This window comes from Pongo abelii, chromosome 7, assembly GCF_028885655.2.
Source record: "Pongo abelii isolate AG06213 chromosome 7, NHGRI_mPonAbe1-v2.0_pri, whole genome shotgun sequence".
NCBI lineage: Eukaryota > Metazoa > Chordata > Mammalia > Primates > Hominidae > Pongo > Pongo abelii.
Window position 1 is genome coordinate 89,239,106 of NC_071992.2, and position 22,101 is coordinate 89,261,206.

The 22,101-nt window shown below is 42.3% G+C and overlaps 1 non-coding gene across 1 annotated transcript; it reads left to right on the forward strand.

Annotated features, from left to right (window-relative positions):
• Positions 1-7,719: 7,719 nt before the first annotated feature.
• On the forward strand, positions 7,720-7,826 carry LOC112134753 (U6 spliceosomal RNA). Its single transcript, XR_002916114.1, has one exon. It is a non-coding gene; the product is annotated as a U6 spliceosomal RNA (small nuclear RNA).
• The last annotated feature ends 14,275 nt before the right edge of the window (positions 7,827-22,101 follow it).

The window sequence follows — 22,101 nt, forward strand, 5'->3', positions numbered from 1 at the left end:
TTCCTCAACATTATGTTACTAATATTAATTCACATTGTGTGTAGTGGTGGTTCATTTTCTCTGCAATATCATGTTGCATTGTGTGGATATACCACAATTTATTTATTTATGCATTTACCTGCTGATGTCCATTTGAGTTGTTTCTAGTTTTTTGCTATTGCAAACATTGCTGATGGTCTTGTATATGTCTCCTGTATGCCAAGTACAATGCCAAGCACAAACATTTTTGGAGATAAATAGGAATGGGATTACTGAGCTGGAGTATATGTGGATGTTCAACTTTGCAAGATAACACTAAATAATTTTCCAAAGTGGTTGTACCAGTTTTTACTCTACCATCCATTGATCTATATCATTTTTAATAGATATAGAAATGAATATAAATTTTAAATTTATTAAAATTTATTTTGAATTAAAGCTGTGAAGCGGACATTTTGTGGCTAAATGTCCACAAATTTTAAATTTTACCAAACTAATGGGTATAAAATTGTTTATCTTGCAAGCCTGTTTGCATTTCTGTAAGTCTTAATGAAATTAAAAATTTTCCATATTCTATGGGCCATATCTGTTTTCTGTTCTGTGAAAGGCTTGCTCTTTGCAATTTATTTGTTCTTTTTCCACTTCTAACTGATGCATTATAATCTGACATATGGTTAAAATATAATTATTAGTCCTCTGTTGTTGGACATTTAGTTTTTTCCCAATATTTTGCTATTACAAGTAAAGCTGACCTGATAATGTTTTGTGTACCTTCAGGATTTCTTTCTTTCAAATAAATCTTAGAAGTGGAGTAGGCTAAGGAGGCAGATACGCTCATTTTGGAAAATATTTTGATAATACACTGAAAAATTACCTCCTGAAATAGTGCCAATCTACCTGATGAGGTTTTTCTCTTAACCTATGAAACATATAAGCAGTTTTATGGCCTTTGACAAAGTTGGGGTAAGAGAGGAAAAGTCTGAAAGCATAGGGAGGTCCTGGAAAAAGCTGGGAGGGGAGGAGCCACGCTCGGCACAGCTCTTCTGAGAAAGGCCGGGAGCCTGCATGAGTTCAGAGGTGAGCATGCGTGTGCCTCAGTCAGGGTCCAACCAGGGGAGCAGAACTGCTAGCAGATATATACACACATATAAGGATTTGGGTTTTTGCAACTCAAGAAGTGGGTTAAGGGGTCTCTGTAAGGCTGTTATCCCTGTGTCTGTGTGAGCCTGGAGCTTGAAGTCCATGGTGCAGGAGCTTGAAGTCCATGATGTCAGGCATAAAAGACAGATGGAAATTAGAGGAGACCGAGGGCAGGTAGGACTCTGCAAGCATGAGCTAAGCCCACACGAACAGACTGAAATCCGTGTCATGTCTTGTTGCCTCTGACCCTGATAGTGTGGCCATTCTGTCTGTGGAAGGCTGGGTCCTGTATCGAGAATCTAAACACATACACCTGGCTCAGGAGAAGAAGCTGAAGGAGGGAAGGGGAAGGCAGAGCAGTTGCAGGTTCTGCTGTGGCTTCCTGCCATCAGGTGAGTCAGTAGATCAACAGATGTATGTGAGGGAAAGAAAGAATTTACAGCCATAGGCATCTAACAGCGTGAAAGGTGCTTTCTCACAGATGGATTCAGTCCACACAATAGCCTGTGAAGTTAGAAGTGTAAGCATTTCTAATGCACAGGTGAGTAAACTGAAATTCCAGAGCTCAGTCATGTAGCAGGGAGGGATGGAGATGGGACTGCAAATTTTTTCATTTCTATAATCAGACACTCAAGGGTAGGTTTACAGTTCTAATCCACGCAGTTTCTCACAACCTGTGGCTGCTCAAGTTGGCCCTTGATTGATTAGGGGTAAAAAAAGAGATTGATGAATGAATGAATGAATTAATTTATTTATTTTGAGATGGAGTCTTGCTCTGTCGCCCAGGCTGGAGTGCAGCGGCGCAATCTTAGCTCACTGCAACCTCTGCCTCCTGGGTTCAAGCAATTCTCCTGCCTCAGCCTCCTGCCTGGCAGGATGCCACCACGCGTGGCTAATATTTGTATTCTTAGTAGAGATGGGGTTTTGCCATGTTGGCCAGGCTGGTCTTGAACCTCTGAGCTCAAGCGATCCGCCCGCCTCAGCCTCTCAAAGTGCTGGGATTACAGGTGAGTCACTGCGCCCAACCTGATGAATTTATTGTAATTTAAATATGACCATAGTTTTATTTTTGGTTTTGTTTGTTTTTGTTTTTGTTTTTGAGACAGAGTCTTGCTCTGTTGCCCAGGCTGCAGTGCAGTGGCGTGATCTCAGCTCACTGCAACCTCTGCTTCCCAGGTTCAAGCAATTCTCCTGCCTCAGCCTCCTGAATAGCTGGGATTACAGTCTCCGGCCACCACATTCAGCTAATGTTTTTGTAGTTTTAGTAGAAACAGGGTTTCATCATGTTGGCCAGGCTGGTCTCGAACTCCTGACCTCAAGTAATCCACCTGCCTCAGCCTCCCAAATTGTTGGGATTACAGGCGTGAGCCACTGTGCCCAGCATGACCATAGTTTTAAAAAGAGAAATCTAGAGTTTTTTAACACTGAAATTTGAATTTTTAATTATTTTGTGTCATGAATATTATTTTTCTTTTGATTCTTTTTCTTTCTTTCTTTTTTAAAATTTTGTTTATCTTTTCAAAAAACCAGCTTTTAATTTTGTTGATGTTTTATATTGTTTTCATTTCAATTTTATTTATTTATGCTCTGATGTTTATTATTTCTTTTCTTCTACTAATTTTGGGTCTGGTTTGCTCTTGCTTTTCTACTTGCTAAAGATGCATTGTTAAGTTAATTACATGACATTTTTCTTCTTTTTTGATGTAGATGCTTATAGCTGTAAACTTCCCTCTTAGTACCGCCTTCTCTGTATCCCATAGGTTTTGGTATGTTGTTTTTCTATTATCATTTGTTTCAAGAAAATTTTCAGTTTCCTTAATTTCTTCATTGACCCACTAGTCATTCAGGAGCATATTTTCTGATTTCCATGTGTTTGTATAGTTTCCCAAATTCCTCTTGTTATTGATTTCCAGTTTTATTCCATTGTAGCCAGAGAAGACACTTGATATTATTTCAATTTTTTAAAATGTTTTAAGACTTGTTTTGTGACCTGACACATGATCTATCCTTGAGAATGATCCATATGCTGGGGGAAAAAAAAGTGTATTCTGGAGCTGTTGGATGAAATGTTCTGTAAATACCTACTAGTTCCATTTATTCTATAGCATAGATTAAGTCTAATGTTTCTGTGTTGATTTTCTGTCTGGAAGATCTGTCCGATGCTGAAAGAGGGGTGTTGAAGTCTACAGCTATTATTATATTGGGGTCTATCTCTCCCTTTAGCTCTAATATTTGCTTTATACATCTAGATGCTTCAGTGTTGAGTGCATATATACTTAACAATTATTATATCCTCTGGCTGAATTGACTCCTTTATTATTATATAGAGAATCTAGACTTCTATTGTGGCTTTAAAAAATTATTTGTATTTTTTATTTTCTGAGACAGAGTCTTGCTCTAATGCCCAGGCTGGAGTGCAGTGGCACAATCACAGCTCACTGCAGCCTTGACCTTCTGGGCTGAAGCGATCTTCCTGCCTCAGCTTCCTGAGTAGTTAGGACTACAGGCATGCCCTACTACAGCTAGTTTTTAATTTTTTTTTTTGTAGAGACAAGGTCTTGCTATATTGTCCAGGCTATTCTCAAACTCCTGGCTTCAAGTGATCCTCCCGCCTTGGCCTCCCAAAGTGTTGGGATTATAGGCATGAACCACTGTGCCTGGCTTATTGTGGTTTATTTTGGTGACACCAGCAACTTAATGGAAATGTATCAGTATAGTTTACCTATTTTAGAAGATAAAGTGAGACTTTTAAAATATATTGTATTTATCTTTAATTTCTTTTGATTAAATAATTAGAAATTCCTATTAGTGAAAATGAGAATGTTTGGCTTATAATTTTCCTTCTTGAGAAATGACTGTGGGAATGCTGAAAATCATATTTTAAATATAAAGTCAGTCCTAGTTTCTTCAACGAGTAAAGAGTATGAAAAGAGATGAGAACTGTTGCAAATTGGATTCTCTGGAAGCAGATGCTGACACATGGTTTGGGTGCAGGATGACGGTAAGGAGCAGTGCCTATAAAGGGAAGGTGCTAGACAGAAAAGACCTGTTGCGACGCAGGCCCGGCAAAACCTTGGCAAACCCAGAGTGGCTCTGTGAGCAAATATTGTTTATCAGAGTTGTTCTGTGTCAGGCCAATAGCTGGACCTTTTTACCCCTCCTTTCTCAGTCGCTGAATGTGGGTCGCTTGGAGAAGGGTGTGACCTCAGCTCTCAGCAGCTGATGCTGACCTTGAAGGAGCTGAGAGCTGGAGGCTGTCTGCTGACCCCACACCTCGCAGTTGGGATGCAGGTTCTTTTTGAAGGGTATCTCGGTGATGACCTTCCATGTCTACCCCAGGAACCATTATAGATTAAGAAAGACTTAAGGGACATCCATCAAATGCCAAGGATTCCTGATTCCAACAAACAAACAAGATACTTTTTTTTTCTTGAGATGAAGTTTCACTCTTGTTACCCAGGCTGGAGTGCAATGGTGCAATCTTGGCTCACTGCAACCTCTTCCTCCCGGGTTCAAGTGATTCTCCTGCCTCAGCCTCCCTAGTAGCTGGGATTACAGGCTTGCACCATCACACCCGGCTAATATTTTGTATTTTTAGTAGAGACAGGGTTTCACCACGTTGGCCAGGCTGGTCTCGAACCCTTGATCTCAGGTGATCCACCTGCCTTGGCCTCTCAAAGTGCTAGGGTTACAGGCGTGAGTCAATGCACCCACCCCAAGATACTTTTGAGATAATTGTGGGAATATAGATATAGACTGGGTATCTAATGATAGTGGGGGATTAGTGTTAATTTTTTCTTGGGGGCTGAGAAAACATGCTGTTTTTATTCACATAACACTTCTGACACTAGACGTGTGGGTTTTTCCCCCCACACCAAGCAATTCTCCAAATCTCTGGACCCCAGCTGGGTGTACTACAACTTAATCTAATTCTGAGACTATCTACCTGAAGTTGGCATCAGATCCCGTAAGTTAAAGGGCTCGGTTCCTCAAGACTGCCCCTACTTCAGATGATAATCGCATGTCTGGGGCTCTTGCAGTTCTGAATGACCAGCTTTAAATTGGGGGTTCCCATAATGAGTTTGACAATTTGCTACAATGACTCATAGAATTGAGGGAAACACTTTACTTAACGTTTAGTGGTTTATTATAAAGGACACACCTCTAGAAAATCTAGAGAGAAGAGATGCATAGGGCAATGTATGGGGCCGGAGAGTGGTTGGTGGCTCTTCTCTTCTCTCTCTGGGCACGCCACCCTCCCAGCACCTTGATGTATTCACCAACCTGGAAGCTCATCAAATCTCATTGTTCAAGAGTTTTTATGGCACCTACTCTGAGTCCGCCCCTTTCCAGATACTTCATTAGCATAAACTCAGGTGTGATCTAAAGAGGCGCTTTATGAATAACAAAAGACACTCCTGTCACTCAGGAAATTCCAAGGGTTTTAGGAGATTTGTGCCAGGAACCAGGAATGAAGACCAGATAGCCTTATTTATACTACAGGTGTGATGATGGAATCATGGTTATGTAAGATACCGTCTTTGTGCGTGATATATCCTGAAGAATATGGTGGTAGAATAAGGTGCCTAGGGATTTGCTCCAATAACGCGACAGCAATGAAAATGGAGGACTGATAGATAAAGCAAGAATGCTAAATTGTTGATAGCTGTGAAAACTAGAGATGGGCTCAAAGAGATTCTCTTTAGTATTCTATTTATGTGTGTATTTGGAAATTCAAAACATAATGAAAAGATGAATATAGAAAATACATGAAATAAATATAAATTATAATGAATATTATGATATATAAATATGTAAAAATTAAATATATAAAAAATATTAAAACATAATAAGACATTAAAAAAATACCAAAGGTCATTTAAGATAATACTTCATTGGTAAAAGAGGTAACATGGGCCAGGTGTGGTGGCTTATGCCTGTAATCCCAGCACTTTGGGAAGCTGAGGTGGGAGGACTGCTTGAAGCCGGGAGTCCAAGACCAGCCTGGGAAACAAAGTGAGACCTTGTCTCTACAAAAATTTAAACAATTAGCTGAGTGTGGTGGCACATGCCTGTAGTCTCAGCTACTTAGGAGGCTGAGATGGAGGGATTGCTTGAGCCGAGGAATTTGAGGCTGCAGTGAGCAGGGATTGTGCGACTGCACTCCAACCCGAGTGACAGAGCAAGACCCTGTCTCAATAAAAAAAAAAGGAAGAATTATCATAATAAATAGTGGGTATCTATTATTGGGTGTCTTTCATATGCTAGAATTCAACAAGTAAATCCAGAGTAAACTCAGTTTTGAGTATTATGAAGATCTGCCCTGGAGATAAAGCATCCTTCAGTGTCAGCTGATAGCTTTCAGCGGAGTGTGAGGATTTTCCTGTGGAGTGTGGCCAAATGAATATCTGGGAAAGAAGATACAGGAAGATCAGGAAGATTGTAAGGCAGGACAGAAAGCAAACTACTGAGAGCATTTCTGAGAGCATCCAGACACAGTGTCAGGTGCTTTACATACATTGTCTAAATTCTCAGAGTCACCACCCCATGCTATTATTTAGATTTTCTAGGATTCACAGTATGCAGATTGGGATATTAAGACTCATATTTGGGAACTCATCCAGGTGTTGGTTGGGATTCCAAGTTAGGTTGTGTTGGGTTCTGAGGCTTTTGCACTGGGTCACTGGAGTTCGAAGCTGGCCACTTCTCAGGCTGCCAGGGAATCTGGCAGCACCCCTGGGGCAGCATATTCCGTCTCTCCTGGAAAATGAAGTTGCACTGGTCCTCCCATGGCTGCTGGGCAGACCCACAGAGCTTCACAGGTCTGGGATGGCCCTTTCTGCTCATGACACTCTTGCCTAACTTCCTGGAACTAGAAAAATTAGAAAAGAAAAAATTAAAAAAATTGGAAAACAATACTATTCTGAATTTTAATTAGAAGCTCTGAGCGTTTCCTCTTTCTAAGGGCTTTCTCTCTCTCTCTCTTTTTTTGTTCACTTATCTGCCCATTTGTAGTGGCTAATTTGATGTGTCAACTTGACTGTGCTAAGGGATGCTCAGATAGCTGGTAAAGCATTATTTCTGGGTGTGTCTGTGAAGATGTTTCTCAAAAACATTAGCATTTGAATCAGTAGACTGAGTAAAGATCAGCCCTCACCAAAGTGGCTGGGCATCATCCAATCTGATGAAGGCACAGCTAGAACAGAAAGGCGGAGGAAAGGTGAATTTGCTCTCTGCTTGAGTTGGGACATCTATCTTCTGCCTTTGGGCAACAGCACTCCTGGTTCTGATGCCCTCACACTCAGGCTGGAATTACTCCATCAGCTTTCCCGGGCCTTCAGTTTGCAGACGCAGATTGTGAGACTTCTCAGCCTCCATAATCTCGTGGACCAAACTTTCATAATAAATCTTTTTATATATCTCTCTAAGTATCTTACTGGGTCTATTTCTCTGGAGAACCTGACTAACACACTATCTTCAGGTAATGCCCTTTGTAATTTATTGTCTGCCAGTATGTTGGGAGTATACTGGTCTCCATTAAAAGCTGTCTAACAACTTTGGAAGAGGATTACAAGGGAGTTTTATCAATAGATAGCTGTGGTGTTCGCTTTGGCAGCATGTGTATTAAAATGGGACCAATACAGAGAAGATTAGGATGGCCCCAGTGCAACGATGACACACAAATTTGTGAAGTGTTTAATTTAAAAAATAAAAACAAAAAAGAGATAGTTTTTATGGTAGATAGTGGATTTTATGAAAGACAGTGGATTTTTTTTTTTTTTTTTGAAACAGGGTGTTGCTATGTCACCGAGACTGGAATCTTGGCTCACTGCAGCCTTGACCTCCTGGGCTCAAGAGACCCACCCGCCTCGGCTTCTAAAAGTGCTGGGATTACAGGCGTGAACCACTGCACTCAGCCTTAGCTGTGGATTCTTAAAGACAGAGACTTAAAAAATGTGTGTGTGTGTGTATGTGCATGCACATGTGTGCAGGGAAGGGGGAAGAACTGATCCTTTTCTACATCCAGGCTGTGGGATCCTCCAATGAGGACAGAGAAAAGGAAAAAATGAGGGAGGGCCAGTTTCTTCCTCAAGTTCACATCTAATATCATTTGCAATGAAAAGAGTGACGGAGTGGTGGCATTGAACCTGAGCTGAAGGGAAAGCGTACCATTGCAGACAATGTTGGAAGTGTTGTTCAGGACCCCTTTATGTGAAAACAAGACCCCTGGAAGGCAGCTGAGGCTTCCCAAGCAGCAGTGCCCACTGTGGGTCTGTCTGGGGTGGTAAATGGGGCTTGGAATCAAAATGCAAGAAAATCCTAGCGTAATGGCCTTTGGGTTGAGACTGATTGACTTTGGTATATTCCCAAGCCCGGAGTACCTCATCGGAAGTTCTTTCTGCTGCACATGGCCGTGGTTGAGGAATCCTGGGAAAAGAGCCTCAGTAGTTAATTGACACTGAAAGTGCTTTCAGATGGTTTTGCTTTATGGCTGAGTGTGGAGGTGCCAGGAATCAGGCTTTGAGCTGCATGGCAATTACATGGCCAAGTGCATGCCCTGAGAGGCAAAAAATTGTAGAAGAATTTGGAATTGAAGTTAAGTGTAGGTTTTCAAGCTGTGTATATGAAACACTGTCCATATGACACACTCTACCTTCTCCACTGTCACTTTGTCACAGGAATGTTTATTCCTCCCACACTGTTACTGATTCCCTGCTTCCCAACCTTTCTCCAAAAATCTCCCTGTGTGCTTTTTCTGTCCTGGTGAGAGAAGTAAACAGGGTAGAATTGCGAAGGATGGAATTTTCCAGCAGGCGGTACAGAGGCCCCACCTTGCTGATGTGGTTTCACCTTCTCCAGGGACCATCAGCTCTTTGTTGACTCCTGGGAATAAAAGCTCGATTTCCTTTAAGGCTCTTTAGTTCCCAGACCTGCCTGGCGATGGCTGACTCTTGTGCAGAAGAGAGACTGAATCAGTTTAAAGCCACAAACCACAATCCCTGAGTACTGATGATTTCCTAGGCCCTTTCTTGTCTTTTGGTCTGTCTTGTCCTTTCTCTCTCTCTTTCTTTTCCTTTCTTTTCTTTCTTTCTTTTTCTTTCTTTCTTTCTTTCTTTCTTTCTTTCTTTCTTTCTTTCTTTCTTTCTTTCTTTCTTTCTTTCTTTCTTTCTTTCTTTCTTTCTTTCTTTCTTTCTTTTCTTTTCTTTCTTTCTTTTCCCTTCCTTCTTTCCTTCCTCTCTTTCTCTCTTTCTCTCTTTCTTTCCCTCTCTCCCTTTCTTTCCCCCCGCTTTTTTTTTTGAGTCAGGGTCTTCATTTGTTGCCCAGGCTTAAGTGCAGTGGTGTGATCATAGCTTGCTGCAGCCTTGATCTCCTTTGCTCAAGTGATCCTCCTACCTCAGCTTCTCAAGTTGCTAGGACTACAGGTGCATGCCAACGTTCCTGGCTAATTAAAAAAATTTTTTTTTTTGGAAAGAAGGTACTCCTATGTTGCCCAACTGGTCTTGAGCTCCTGGGCTCAAGCTATCCATCTGCCTTGGCCTCCCAAAATGCTGAGACTACAGGTGTGAGCCATCATGCCTAGCTAAGTTTAAAATTTTTAGTAGGGATGAGGTCTTGCTATGTTGTCCAGTCTGGTCTCGAGCTCCTGGGCTCAAACAATTTTCCCACCTCGGCTGGCATTTCTTTTTTTTTTTTTTAGATGGAGTCTCGCTCTGTCACCCAGGCTGGAGTGCAGTGGCATGATCTCGGCTCACTACAACATCCGCCTCCTGGGTTCAAGAGATTCTCTTGCCTCAGCCTCCTGAGTAGCTGGGGCTACAGGTGTGCACCACCATCCCCAGCTAATTTTTGTATTTTTATAGAGATGGGGTTTCACCATGCTGGTCAGGCTGGTTTCAAACTCCTGACCTCATGATCCTAAAGTGCTGGGATTACAGGCATGAGCCACCGCGCCCAGCCCTCAGCTGGTGTTTCTTGTATTGTTTATCGTTTTGGCTTCAGGGAGATTGAGCACAATCTTAGAGCTTTACTCTTCCCTGGCCATTCCAGCAGATTGGCTTCAGCTTCCTGCTCCCTGCTTTCAATTATAGAATATTTCCCTTAATCTACAGTCCTATTTTTTGTGCTCCTCCTTATCCAGTTGTCCACAATGCTGCTATATGCCAGGCTTGTGCTAGGATCTGGGAACAGAGATGAATAAAACATGGTCCCTCAGTCTTCAGCGGCTCATAAAGAACTGGGAAAAACAGAGTTGCAAGGAACTCACAGCGAGTGACTCTGTCTTCATCTTCTTTCTGGATTTTGGTTTTCATGCAATTGCACCATTTTTCTTCTGGTTGAGCATGTTCCTAGATTGGACTTAGATTGTATAGGTTATCAATAAATACTGGCCATCCTCATGACTGTGGTCATGTCCATGTAAACGCTTTCAAATGCCTCCAGCTCATGGAGCCCTTGCCTACCAGTGCAATATGTGCAGGTAACAGAAACTTAAGAAAAATTTTGAAGTTATTTAAACATTTTTCTGATTTTATTTTAGTTTTTATTATTGTATTGTTATTTTAAAAAACCCCAAACCCCTGCAGGGGAGGAAAGATTTCTTTTTCTCACCCATCCTAGGTTCATAGCCGAGGCTCCTATAACAAAAGAAGATTAACAAGCAAAAGGCATACACATTTATTTGATGTAAGTTTTATATGAAGGGGAGACTTCTTAAGGAAATGAAGATTCAAGTAAACAGGTGCACTTGTGTATTGCTATGCTTAGGTTTGATGAAGCGTGGACCGTCATGGAGAAATATGACTGGAGGGCAGAAGGATATGACTGAATGGTAATAAGCTAGGGGGAAACTTAGCAAGGCCTGTTTGTTCAGGTTCCTCTCTGTGTCCCTGTGTCTTCAGAGGTAAGGATGTTCCTTTCACCCCAGGTATAGGAAGGGTACCTTTCAAATGAGGGATTTATGACCTGCTTCAAGGGAGAAGGCTGAGGGAAAGGTGAGAGAGGCCTTCCTGCTTCTGTTGTTTTCTCAAATGCCAAGGTGTCATATTTTGGGGTAGTGTGTCCTGAACCCCATCTTCCCCGTCCCTCTACTGGATTAATTTGAAGTAAGTTCCAGGTATTATACAGATATTTATATGTATCTATATATGTAAATATATATCTGTAAATAGCTATACATATCATAAATGCAAATGTGTGTAAATATTCCAGCATATATCTCTGAAAGTTAAGGACTCTTTATTTTTTAATTTTTATTTTTTTGAGATGTAGTCTTGTTCTGTTGTCCAGGCTGGAGTGCAGTGGCATGGTCTCAGCTCACTGCAACCTCCACCTCCCCGGTTCAAGCAATTCTCATGCCTCGGCCTCCTGAGTAGCTGAGATTACAGGCGCCTGCCACCACACTTGGCTAATTTTTTGTATTTTTAGTAGAGATGGGGTTTCACCATGTTGGCCAGGCTGGTCTTGAACTCCTGACCTCGTGATCCGCCTTGGCCTCCCAAAGTGCTGAGATTACAAGCATAAGCCACGACTCTTTAAAAAGTAACCATAATATCATGACCACACCTAAAAAATTATTGGCAATTCCTTAATATTATCAGATATCCAGTCACATTTCACTGATTTTATTATAAACTTTTACTTTTATAGTTGGTTTGTCTCAATCAGGATTTTTGATAGGTGCCTATGTTGTGATTGGTTGGGATACCTCTTAAATCTTTTCTTTTTTTCTTTTTTTTGAGACAAGGTCTTGCTCTGTCACCCTGGGTGAAGTGCAGTGGCAAAATCACTGCTCACTGCAGCCTTGACCTCTCGGGCTGGAGTGATCCTCCTGCCTCAGCCTCCTGAGTAGCTGGGACCACAGGCATGTGCCCCCATGCCTGGCTAATTTTTTTTTTTTAGAGATGGGGTCTCACTATGTTGTCGAGGCTGGTCTAGAATTCCTGGGCTCAAATGATGCTTCCACCTTGGCCTCCCTAAGTGCTGAGGTTACAGGCGTGAGCCACTGTGCCCAGCCAAAACTTTTCTAATCTACAGGTTTCCCCTCATGCTCTTTCTTTTTTCATTGCAATTTATTTATTGAAGAAACTGGGTGTTTTCTCCAGTAGAGTTTCCCATAGTCTGGATTTTGCTGATTGCTTCTTTATGATGTTTAACCTGTTCCTCTGTTCTCTGTATTGCCATCAAAATGATAGTTAGATCTAAACATTTAGGCTTGAGTTTAGGGCAGAAATATCTCATAGGTGGTAGTGTGGGTACTTCTATCTGGAGACGCAAAATGCTGAGTTCTCTCTCCTTCTGTGATGTGAGCAGTCCTGATGCACGGATTAACTCAGCCCCTTAGCTCATTAGAGGTTGCTCAGTGGTAATACTCCAGTTCTATCTTTGCTTCCTACGCCTTAGCCAGAATACTGGTCTGGAAGAGAAACTTCTCTCATAAGCATTTGTTACTCTGAAGTGCAGTTTGTACAGGAAAGTCAGAATTAATGCTGGCTTCTTTCCCTTTATTAATAGTTTTTAAGGAATTTGAACACTGAAGACTTCAGAGATTGTACCCCTTCTTCCCCAATTAGTTTTCTCCTCTTTCCTCTGGCCCCATCTGTAATCTAGAATCTCGATCTCTCTTTCAATCTCTCTCTCTCTTTTTTCTTTTTTTGAGATGGAGTCTCGCTCTGTTGCCCAGGCTGGAGTACAGTGGCACAATCTCGGCTCACTCCAACTTCCGCCTCCCGGGTGCAATCGATTCTCCTGCCTCAGCCAACCGAGTAGCTGGGATTACAGGCACCTGCCACCACGCCTGGCTAATTTTTTGTATTTTTAGTAGAGATGGGGTTTCACAATGTTGGCCAGGCTGGTCTCAAACTCCTGACCTCAAGTGATCCGTCTGCCTTGACCTCCCAAAGTGCTGGGATTACAGGCATGAGCCACTGCGCCCAGCCCTCTTTCTCTTAAATTCAACTTTGTAGAGCTTTGGAGAAAGAATTGCAGACTCATTCACACTAAAGTACAAATGACAAATAACAGGTTACAGTGTGATTACTCCAGATAGACTTTCTGTTTAACTTCCATCAACGTCTTAAATGAGAGAAATGAAGCTTCTTGGATAAGAATAACATTTGTATGCACCTACTATTATAGGCCAGCTGCGGCAGTAAATGATTTATGTGTGTTGTCTCACACAATGCCTACGACAACCCTGTGAGTAAGATACTCTATGTTATTCCCATTTTACAGATGTGGAAACAAAGCAGTTTCATTAACTTGCCAACTAAAAGGGGTTGTTTCAATAACTTGCCAACTAACAGGTGACAGAGGTGAAACTAAAACCTATGATTGTCTGGTTTCAAAGCCAGACATCTTATTCTGGAATCACAGAGGAATCACATCCTGTTCTGCCTTCTTGGTATGATTTCAGACATCTTGAACAAGGAGAAAATGCTTTGGGGGAGAGGATGGCTTCCCAAGGTTGAAATCTTCCACTAGACAGACCCAAGTTACTCATTGTGTCAGTGTGTATGGAAGAGCCTGCCAATCACCCACAAAACCAAAGATTTGTCACCGGAGTGTCATTGTTGAAAATAGTTCTCTGCCACTGCAGCAATAGGGATGCCTTTGCCGCAGCCAGCTCCTTTCTGCTTTTCCAACTCCACCTTCCTCTTGTTCACTTGTTCCAGTCACACTGGCCTTTTTCCTGTTCCTCAAGCATGCCAAGCTCCTTTCTATTTCAGAGATTTGCATCTACTGTTCTTCTCCTGGATCTTTTTTTAAATTTAATTTTTTCCAACTTCATTGCGGTATAATTGACAAATAAAATTGTGTAAGTTTGAGGGTACAATGTGTTGATTTGATATACATATATATTGTGAAATCATTACCACAATCAAGTTAGTTAGCATATCTGTCACCTCGCCCTAGTTACCATTTATGTGTGTGTGTGTAGCAAGAACATTTAGGGTCTACTCTCAGCAAATTTCAAATACGTAATACAGTATTGTTAACTAGAGTCACCCTGCAGTATATTAGATCCCTAGGACATATTCATCTTATAACTGAAAGTTCGTACCCTTTGACCAACAACTCCCCAACCACCCCCCTCCCAGCCCCTGGCAACCAATATTCTATCCTCTGTTTTCTATGGGTTCAACTTTTTTAGATCCCACATATAAGTGAGATTTTTCCTGGATCTTTCCATGACCAGCTTCTTGACATTCAGGTCTTAGCATAAATATCACTCAATCGGAGTCATTCCCCTGATCTTTCTACCTAAAGTAGCACTCCTTACCCAATCCTCGATTTCTTTTCCAGCTCTTATTACCATCTGAAAGTATCTTCTGTCTTTCTCTGCAGACTATAGGAAGAACATGTACCAGTTTTGCTCACTGAGAGGATTCTGGTGCCTGGCACGAGATGGGCACTCAGGAAGCTTTTGCTGAATGAATGAATTAGCTCAGGAATCCTTTGCTCATTGAAGACTACATGGAGGCCTGTCTCACTAACCCAAATCCATCACTACTGGTTCCAGTTAATCACGGGAAATTCCATGGCTGTTATAACAGGCTTTTCCTTCCGTGAAAGTCAGGGGTTCCTGCCTTTTGCATTTATAAACCAAAGCTTGACAAAAATGGTCAGATATAATTCTCGTTAGGTATTAGGATGAGGTCCAAGATAATTCATGTTCTAACTGATACTGTTTGCTTGAGCTTGGTCTGAATGTTAATCCTCCCCTACCCTACGTTCCCAAATTTATGTTGAAACCTAATCACTGATGTGATGCTTTTAAGACGTGGGGCCATTGGGAGGCACAGCCCTGCTGAATGGGATTAGTGCCCTTATAAAAGAGGTGCCGGTGAGCTTCCTTGCTCCTTCCCCATGTGAGAACACAGCAAGAAGGGGCCATCTATAACAAAGAAGTGCAGCCCTCGCTAGACGTTGAATCTGCAGGCACCTTGAACTTGGACTTTCCAGTGTTTAGGCCTGTGAGAAATAAATTTCTGCTGTTTACAAGCCACCCACATTGTGGCTTTTTGTTGCAGCAGCCCATGTGGACTAAGTCAGGGCATCTTTCAAATTCTCCCTTCTGTGTGAATATTGAATACCTCTGGGTGAAAGAAGATGATGACAGAATGGAAAGCCTTGCGGATACTCTTCTGAAGTTGGGTGGCAATAGCTCCTGAAATCCTACAAAACTGGATCTGAAGCTTAGGGGTTTGCATTAGAGTTAACCAGTGACTTGAGAAACAGTTTATAGGGCAGTACAAAACATGGTCCTAAAATTACCTGTATTGGAATCATCTGGGGAGTGCATGAGACTTATTTAAAATGCAGATTAATAAACTGCAGTCAGACCTCCTGTGTCGACATCTTGGGAGATGAAGCCTGCCGTTCTATATTTTGACAAGTGCCCAGTTGTATTTTATTGTATGTTCCCCAAAGTTTAAGAACCAGTGTCATTAAGAAAGGAAATTGTATTTTATTACAACTTGCTTATCCTGAGGAGCCTTAGAAAAGCCACCAAAATAAAGCCGTCAGCACTCAGGCTCCAATCAGCTTTGGGATCCCGGGGTCCCACCTGAGAGATGGTATCGGTCTTGGTGTGGTCTACACTTGGAGAGTGTTACAAACCTCTGGGTGGCCAAGGTTCACTATTTTGCCTTAAAGGGCCTCAAACATGTCACCACTTTGCTTGGGGAGTTTTTGTTTCTGGCCTGCCTATTTTCTATTTCACAGGGGTGTGAAAAGTGAGACTTCCTAACAAGTCTAATGAAAGACATCAGAATCGCCAAGCTTTCTAGTGGCAAGAACTTCCTTTGTTCTTTTAGATGTTGTCCTTATTTTTTGTCTGAGGAAAGGTATAGTTTGTCCTCACCTTGCTGTAAACATTGTTTAATATTCAAAGTGTTAGTTGGGCTTAACCATCTCTCTTCTGTGTCTGTTCTTGTCTTTATGGGTCTTTCTCTGAAAGCTTTTCCTTTCACTTTTAATTTCTCTTTTTTCTTCTTTTTCTTGTCTGAATCCTTCCTATCCTTCAAGGACAAATTCAAGTTTGTCTTTATCCACTAACCACCCATCTACCTGAGGCTTTTTTCCTGGCTTGAATTCCCAAAGCAGTTGTACTGTACTGTTTAGTACTTCACTGAGAGAATGGAATGGAATGGAATAGAATAGAATAGAATAGAATAGAATAGAATAGAATAGAATAGAATAGAATAGAATAGAATAGAATAGAATAGAAAAGTGTTGATTAACCACATCTTACTATTCCCCTGCTCTCAGGACTCATGAATGTTTTGTGTGCAGCCATCATTCAAGAGAAAACCCCATGACACTTTGCCAGCACACAGGACACTTCTTGCAGGGGCCAGCAGAGGGCAGTGGAGCACCCATGGTTCTTACTCCTTTTTCCACCTCTTTGTCTATGTCCAGGAAAACACAAGGAGCCATTTGCTGGTGCCCTGAGCCAAGACAAAGCAGTTGCTAAGTCTTCTGAGATGTTTTATGTCCCTTTCTTACCTTTCTGCTCTGCTCCCTCCTTTGCACCACATACCCCCAAGCATCTACCCTTCTGGGGCTCAGTCCCATCTCTTCCCTCCCCTCAACCTCTAAGCTAAAAACTGCAGACTGTGACCCTTTCCTACTGGGAACCCTCCTGAGTATTTATTTATTTATTTATTGAGAGAGTCTCGCTCTGTTGTTCAGGCTGGAGTGCAGTGGCACGATCTCGGCTCACTGCAACTTCTGCCTCCCGGGTTCAAGTGATTCTTGTGCCTCAGCCTCCCAAGTAGCTGGGATTACAGGCACCTACCACTACACCCGGCTAATTTTTGTATTTTTAGTAGACATGGGGTTTCACAGTGTTGGCCAGGCTAGTCTCCAACTCCTGGCCTCAAGTGATCAGCCTGCCTTGGTCTCCCTAAGTGCTGGGATTACAGGTGTGAACCACTGTGCCTGACCTCTCCTGCCTATTTTAAATGTAAGCTTTGCAGGAGTTAATTTAACAATTGCATCCATGTAAGTTGCTCCTTCTCTCTTGGCATGGATTGATCTTGCTGGTGGGGAATTCCAGCCTGTGGCCTGGTGAGAGGAGGAGATGGGGTGAGAAGGGTGCAGAGGAAAGATCTGCTGGGAACAATCCCCTGACTTCCTAGCAGGATAGGGTTAGTCCTAGGCTGAAGAGAGCAAACCTCCCATATACCTCAGGGGCCACGCTCCCTTCCTGGAATGATCAGTGATGAAATAGCTGGTGGTTGTGACTTATCAAAAGGGCCATGCCCTGTGAGAACTGTTTATCTTTCGATGGATTTTTTCAGTGGGCTATTTACTCACACATGTTTTATTCCAAATCCTCAAAACAAGACTGGCTACATAATTTGTGGGAGGCCAGGGCAAGAGGAAAATGCAGGCGCTTTTATCCAAAAATTATGAAGGATTTCAATTTGGTCACTGACAGCATTAAACCTGGCACAGGGCCCCTCTGAGCATGGAACACATCCATGAATCTGGCCCTGCCCCCAAACATGCATAAGACGAGCTCTTCTGTGTCCTAGACTTGGTATGAAACTTTCCCATATCTGACTCCTTCACTGCCCTAGGGAACCAGGGTCTAGAGAATGAGAAATATACACAGGGAAAGTGGATGAGATTTTATTTGACAGATGTGTAATGGATACTGTTTGAGGCTCTGGAGATTCCATAGTTAACAAAACAAAGTCCCTGCCCTCATGGAGCTTGCACTCTAGTTGTAGAAGACAACGACAGACAAACAGGCTAGTGCCTGCAGATAGTAGGTCGGATAGTGATAAGCATGATGGATAAATGGGGGGGTGGGGGGGATAGGAATGCCATCGTAAGGAGTGCTGTTATGATTTCAGGAAAGGTGGTCAAGAAGGGCCTCACTAATCATGTGCTATTTGAGTGAAGACCTTGAGGGATTGTGTCATGCAGGCATCTGAGGATAAGCATCCAAGCAGAGGGGTTAGCAAGTGCAAAGGCCCTGTGACTTCCTGAGTTTGAGAAAGAGCGAGGAGGACAGGATGGTTGGTGTGGAAGGTTGGGGCCTGGGAGGATGGAGAGAGGTGGAAAGGGGAGGCCAGGTCTTATAAAGTAATGATTTTGCATTTTGGATGAGATGGAAGCTTTGGAGGTTTTAGAGCAGGGGAGGTTTGTGATCTGACTTAGGTTTTAAAGAACTCCCTCTATGCTCCATCAAGAAAAGATTGTGGAGGCATAGAGTGAAAGCAGGTCGACCAGTGAGGAGACTCCTGCAATCATCTAGGTGGCTTTGGACTAAGGCATTCATAGTTGAGGTGATGAAAAGTGGTCAGATTCTAGGAAAACCGTAAGCTCCCAGGTGGTAAGGGGTCATGTTGGTCTTGTTTACCACTGTGATTCTATTGCCACACACAAGATCTGGCATATATAGGTGCTTAGTGAATATATATTTAATGAACCAGGGAGCAAATACAAATAGATAAGATTGGCATAATAAGATAATTAAGACAAATAGGTAAGATTAAGTTCTTATAATAGAGCTATAAGAAATAACATTAAAAGAATGGAAGCAGAATACCTTGACAATGTTTTATAGTTTTTATTCTCACTTTGCTTCTATTAAATCTGTTGAAATGTTAAAGATCAGTTGATATGAAATAAATTACGTGTCTCAACCCTGCATAGCCTGTGTGTGAGCCTGAATAAGCTTAAATGGACAGCCTGTATTTTTAGTATGTGGTCAATAGGTGGTGCTGTATCTTGTTAGGGCTCGGTCCCCAACTAGGCAATGTGAGGGGAGGCTTACCGATGTAGATCAAAATGTTAAATGCAGTCTTAGCTGGAGTGTATTCTGGGTCTACTGAAAATAAGATTAGTTTCTCCAGCAATTTGGTAGGACTCTCTTGGAATTATATGTATGAAACTAACATTTGAAAATGTCAATTCTCCCTTACATGGAACATTTAGATATTATTTAAATGATAGAAAATGCATCTCAATATTAGAAACAGAGCTGTGCCTGCATGCTGCAGATGCCCTCAATGCCTGATGACATTTTACTTTATTTCATTCTCCATGTGATTCTGGTATATATGTGTATCGTCAATATATGTCTATTTTGGCTGCTATTTGTAAAAAGACCACATAAGGCATCATTAGATTTATTTCCTTTATTGAATGTGTAGGAGGGTGGATGAACAGAAAGGAGTGGCATGGGGAGAGGGGTATACAAGGAGAAAGTGAGTCTACAGTAATATTTAGGAGACTGTGAGGTTGTGTGGGACATTCTATGAACACTTTTTGGATAGCAAATTTCCTCCAGCTGTGGGCTGTCTCCACCAGCTGGGCCATCTTTCTCCATCCAGAAAGCTCTTGAAGTGGTACCACCGATTGCAAGATTGCATCTCTTGGAACCCTGCAGCTGGCTGGTCCTTTCTTGTCCAGTGCCCAACTTTCTGCTGTTAAAATTCGTTCTTACGGATTAAATCCTGCCATTGTCAGGCCTGAAGAAGTGGAAGATCAAAGATTCTGGGCTGGCTTTCCTATGAGTCAGGCAGAGTAAACCTCACCCTACAAGATGACTTGTGTCCCCCCTCAGGTGTCCCTGGGTGGACTTGAGAGCTGTAGGCGTCTGAGGATGAAATCGTATTCTTTCATGGTGTTAATGATATGGCTCTGCTGAAATGGAAGGCCTTGAGAACTGCTTCTGCTGGCGGACCTGTAAAATGGACACAGGCCAATTGTTGTTTCAGATGGTTTCTCTCTAAGCGATATTTCTGCCTTTTCTTTTCTGGGACTTGATGCTTGAAACTGTCCTTCAACCAGCACTGGCTTCGCTCCTTGCTGTGATCTGAGACCTCTGTCCAAGGGGCAAACGCTCTTAACTGACCAGCCAGTATGTCCCCATTTCTTTGACATGGTCCTTCCTTCAAACCCTTCGACTTGCCCTTCCTCCCTCAAGCCTTCCTTGAAGTCCTTCCATCCACTTACTATTTGTTGATTCGGCAAATGCATGGTGTGTAGCTCCTGGATCTCAGGCATCATGCTGGGTGCTGGGGAAACAGCAGGACACACTTTCTGTCCTCAACCTTTCCTTAGAATAAGCCCCCTTCCTTTTGACTCATTTAAAGCCTGATTTTCCTTCTATGATATTGCTTTGCTTTGGGCCTTGCCTAAAAGCTCCCTACAGTCTAGGGCTAGAAAGTGGGGCTTTCTGTCTTCTTACCTGGCTATCATTCATATATCGGCTTTCTGTCACTTCATGGGTGACAAGCTGGCTCAAAGAACTTTTGGGCATTATTTTTGCATTCAAGGAAGATGGTGGGGGAAGCACCAACTAAGTCTGTTCATTTTATCAGAGAAGCATAAGTTTTTCTGGAGGCTCCCAGCAGAGTTCCGGTATCACCACATTGCCCCCTTTAGCTAAAAGGAAAACAGGGAAAATGAGTACATGGCTTTAGGGAGAAAGGGTTTGGGAATGGCTCCTTAAGTCAGTCATCCAAGAACATTGGCCCCCGAGGGACTCAATCCAGCCAGATTATGCTCTTCTATACAAATTGCCATAATCTATCAACATCTGGGTCACTCCGTCACATCCATTGACTCCTGGGCTGCCATTTCTCTCCTGACTTCATCTCCTGTTGTCATCTGGCTGACTTTAACTTCAGCACTGACAACACTTGGACGCAGAGTTTCTTGACCTCCTCCATCCCTCTCTTCCCCTCCTCCTAGGCAACCCATTAAATAGCTAACACTGAACTCACTGCTTCACCCAAACTTTCACCTCCTCCTGCTTTCCCATGACTGGCTCATGAAAGTTCATCTCACTTGTCATTGTCACTGAGATCATTGAATTCATCCCGTGCCACTCCGTCGTCTTCACATCTGGTATCTGAAGGTCCCTGAATCCTGTTCATCTTATCTCTGGAATAGCTCTTGCCTCCTCCTCTCTCTGTATTGCCACAGCTCCACTTTAAGTCCTGATTTTCTCTCCCTGTTTCAATCCATCCTCTGAACTGCCACAATTATGTAATTATACCATGTAATTTGATTTGATTGTTCTTCCTTGGTTAAAAGTCATTCATGGTTTCTTATTGTTTTAGTATAAAATAAAAGCATGGCATTCAAAATCTTTCCTGCCCAGCCCATCACTGTAGCCTACTCTCCTCCGTGCTCTTTACCTTGTCATTCTGGATTTTCAGTTTTCCAAACAGGTCTCAGGGCTTTGCTGTGTCTGGATGCTCTTTCTTTCCTTCTCATTCAGTGAACTCCTTCTGCAAGCCGAGCTCAAATACAACCTCTGCAATGTCGCTTTCCTCAATCTCTTAGGCAGAATGAATCACACTGCCTTCCTTTCTACTGTTGCACTGTTCATGTCATATTTGTGACATTGTTTTCTACATGCATGATGATCTCCTTTAGGAGGGGACCAGTCTCTGATTCAGATTTACATCTTTAATAGCTACTGCAGTGCCTGGCACATAGCAGGTGTTCAACAGAGGTTTGTTGAACAAATAATTTTGAACTATTGTGGATTGCGATGCGGGAAATTTTCTGAATGTTGTGCATTTGGTACATTCTTAACATGTGGTAAATATGAATCCTAAAAGTTTAGTGAAGAAAACTTCAGAGAACAAATGTTTACCACAGTGTAGAGTTCTTCAGTTTCCAGGATCGGAGGTGGTGTGTGTGTGGTTGATGTTTTTAGAGTGAGGCAATGGCTCAGCCCCGTGGGAGCAGATTGCATGAGACAAGCACCCAGAATGGGGGAGATAATGCCAGCCAATCTGTCAGATTTCATCATCTGCTGGTCCTGGGCTGGTAAGATTCTTTATATATGCCTCTCTCATGCTTACATCTTGTGAGGAGCTGCCTTCAAATTTCATCCTCTGCAGGTTGCTTATACAACTCAACATCTAAAAATAATAATTTAAGATAGCATATTATTTATTTTGAATTTCGTAAATGAATCTTGGTGTATTTTTTGTTGTTGTTAAG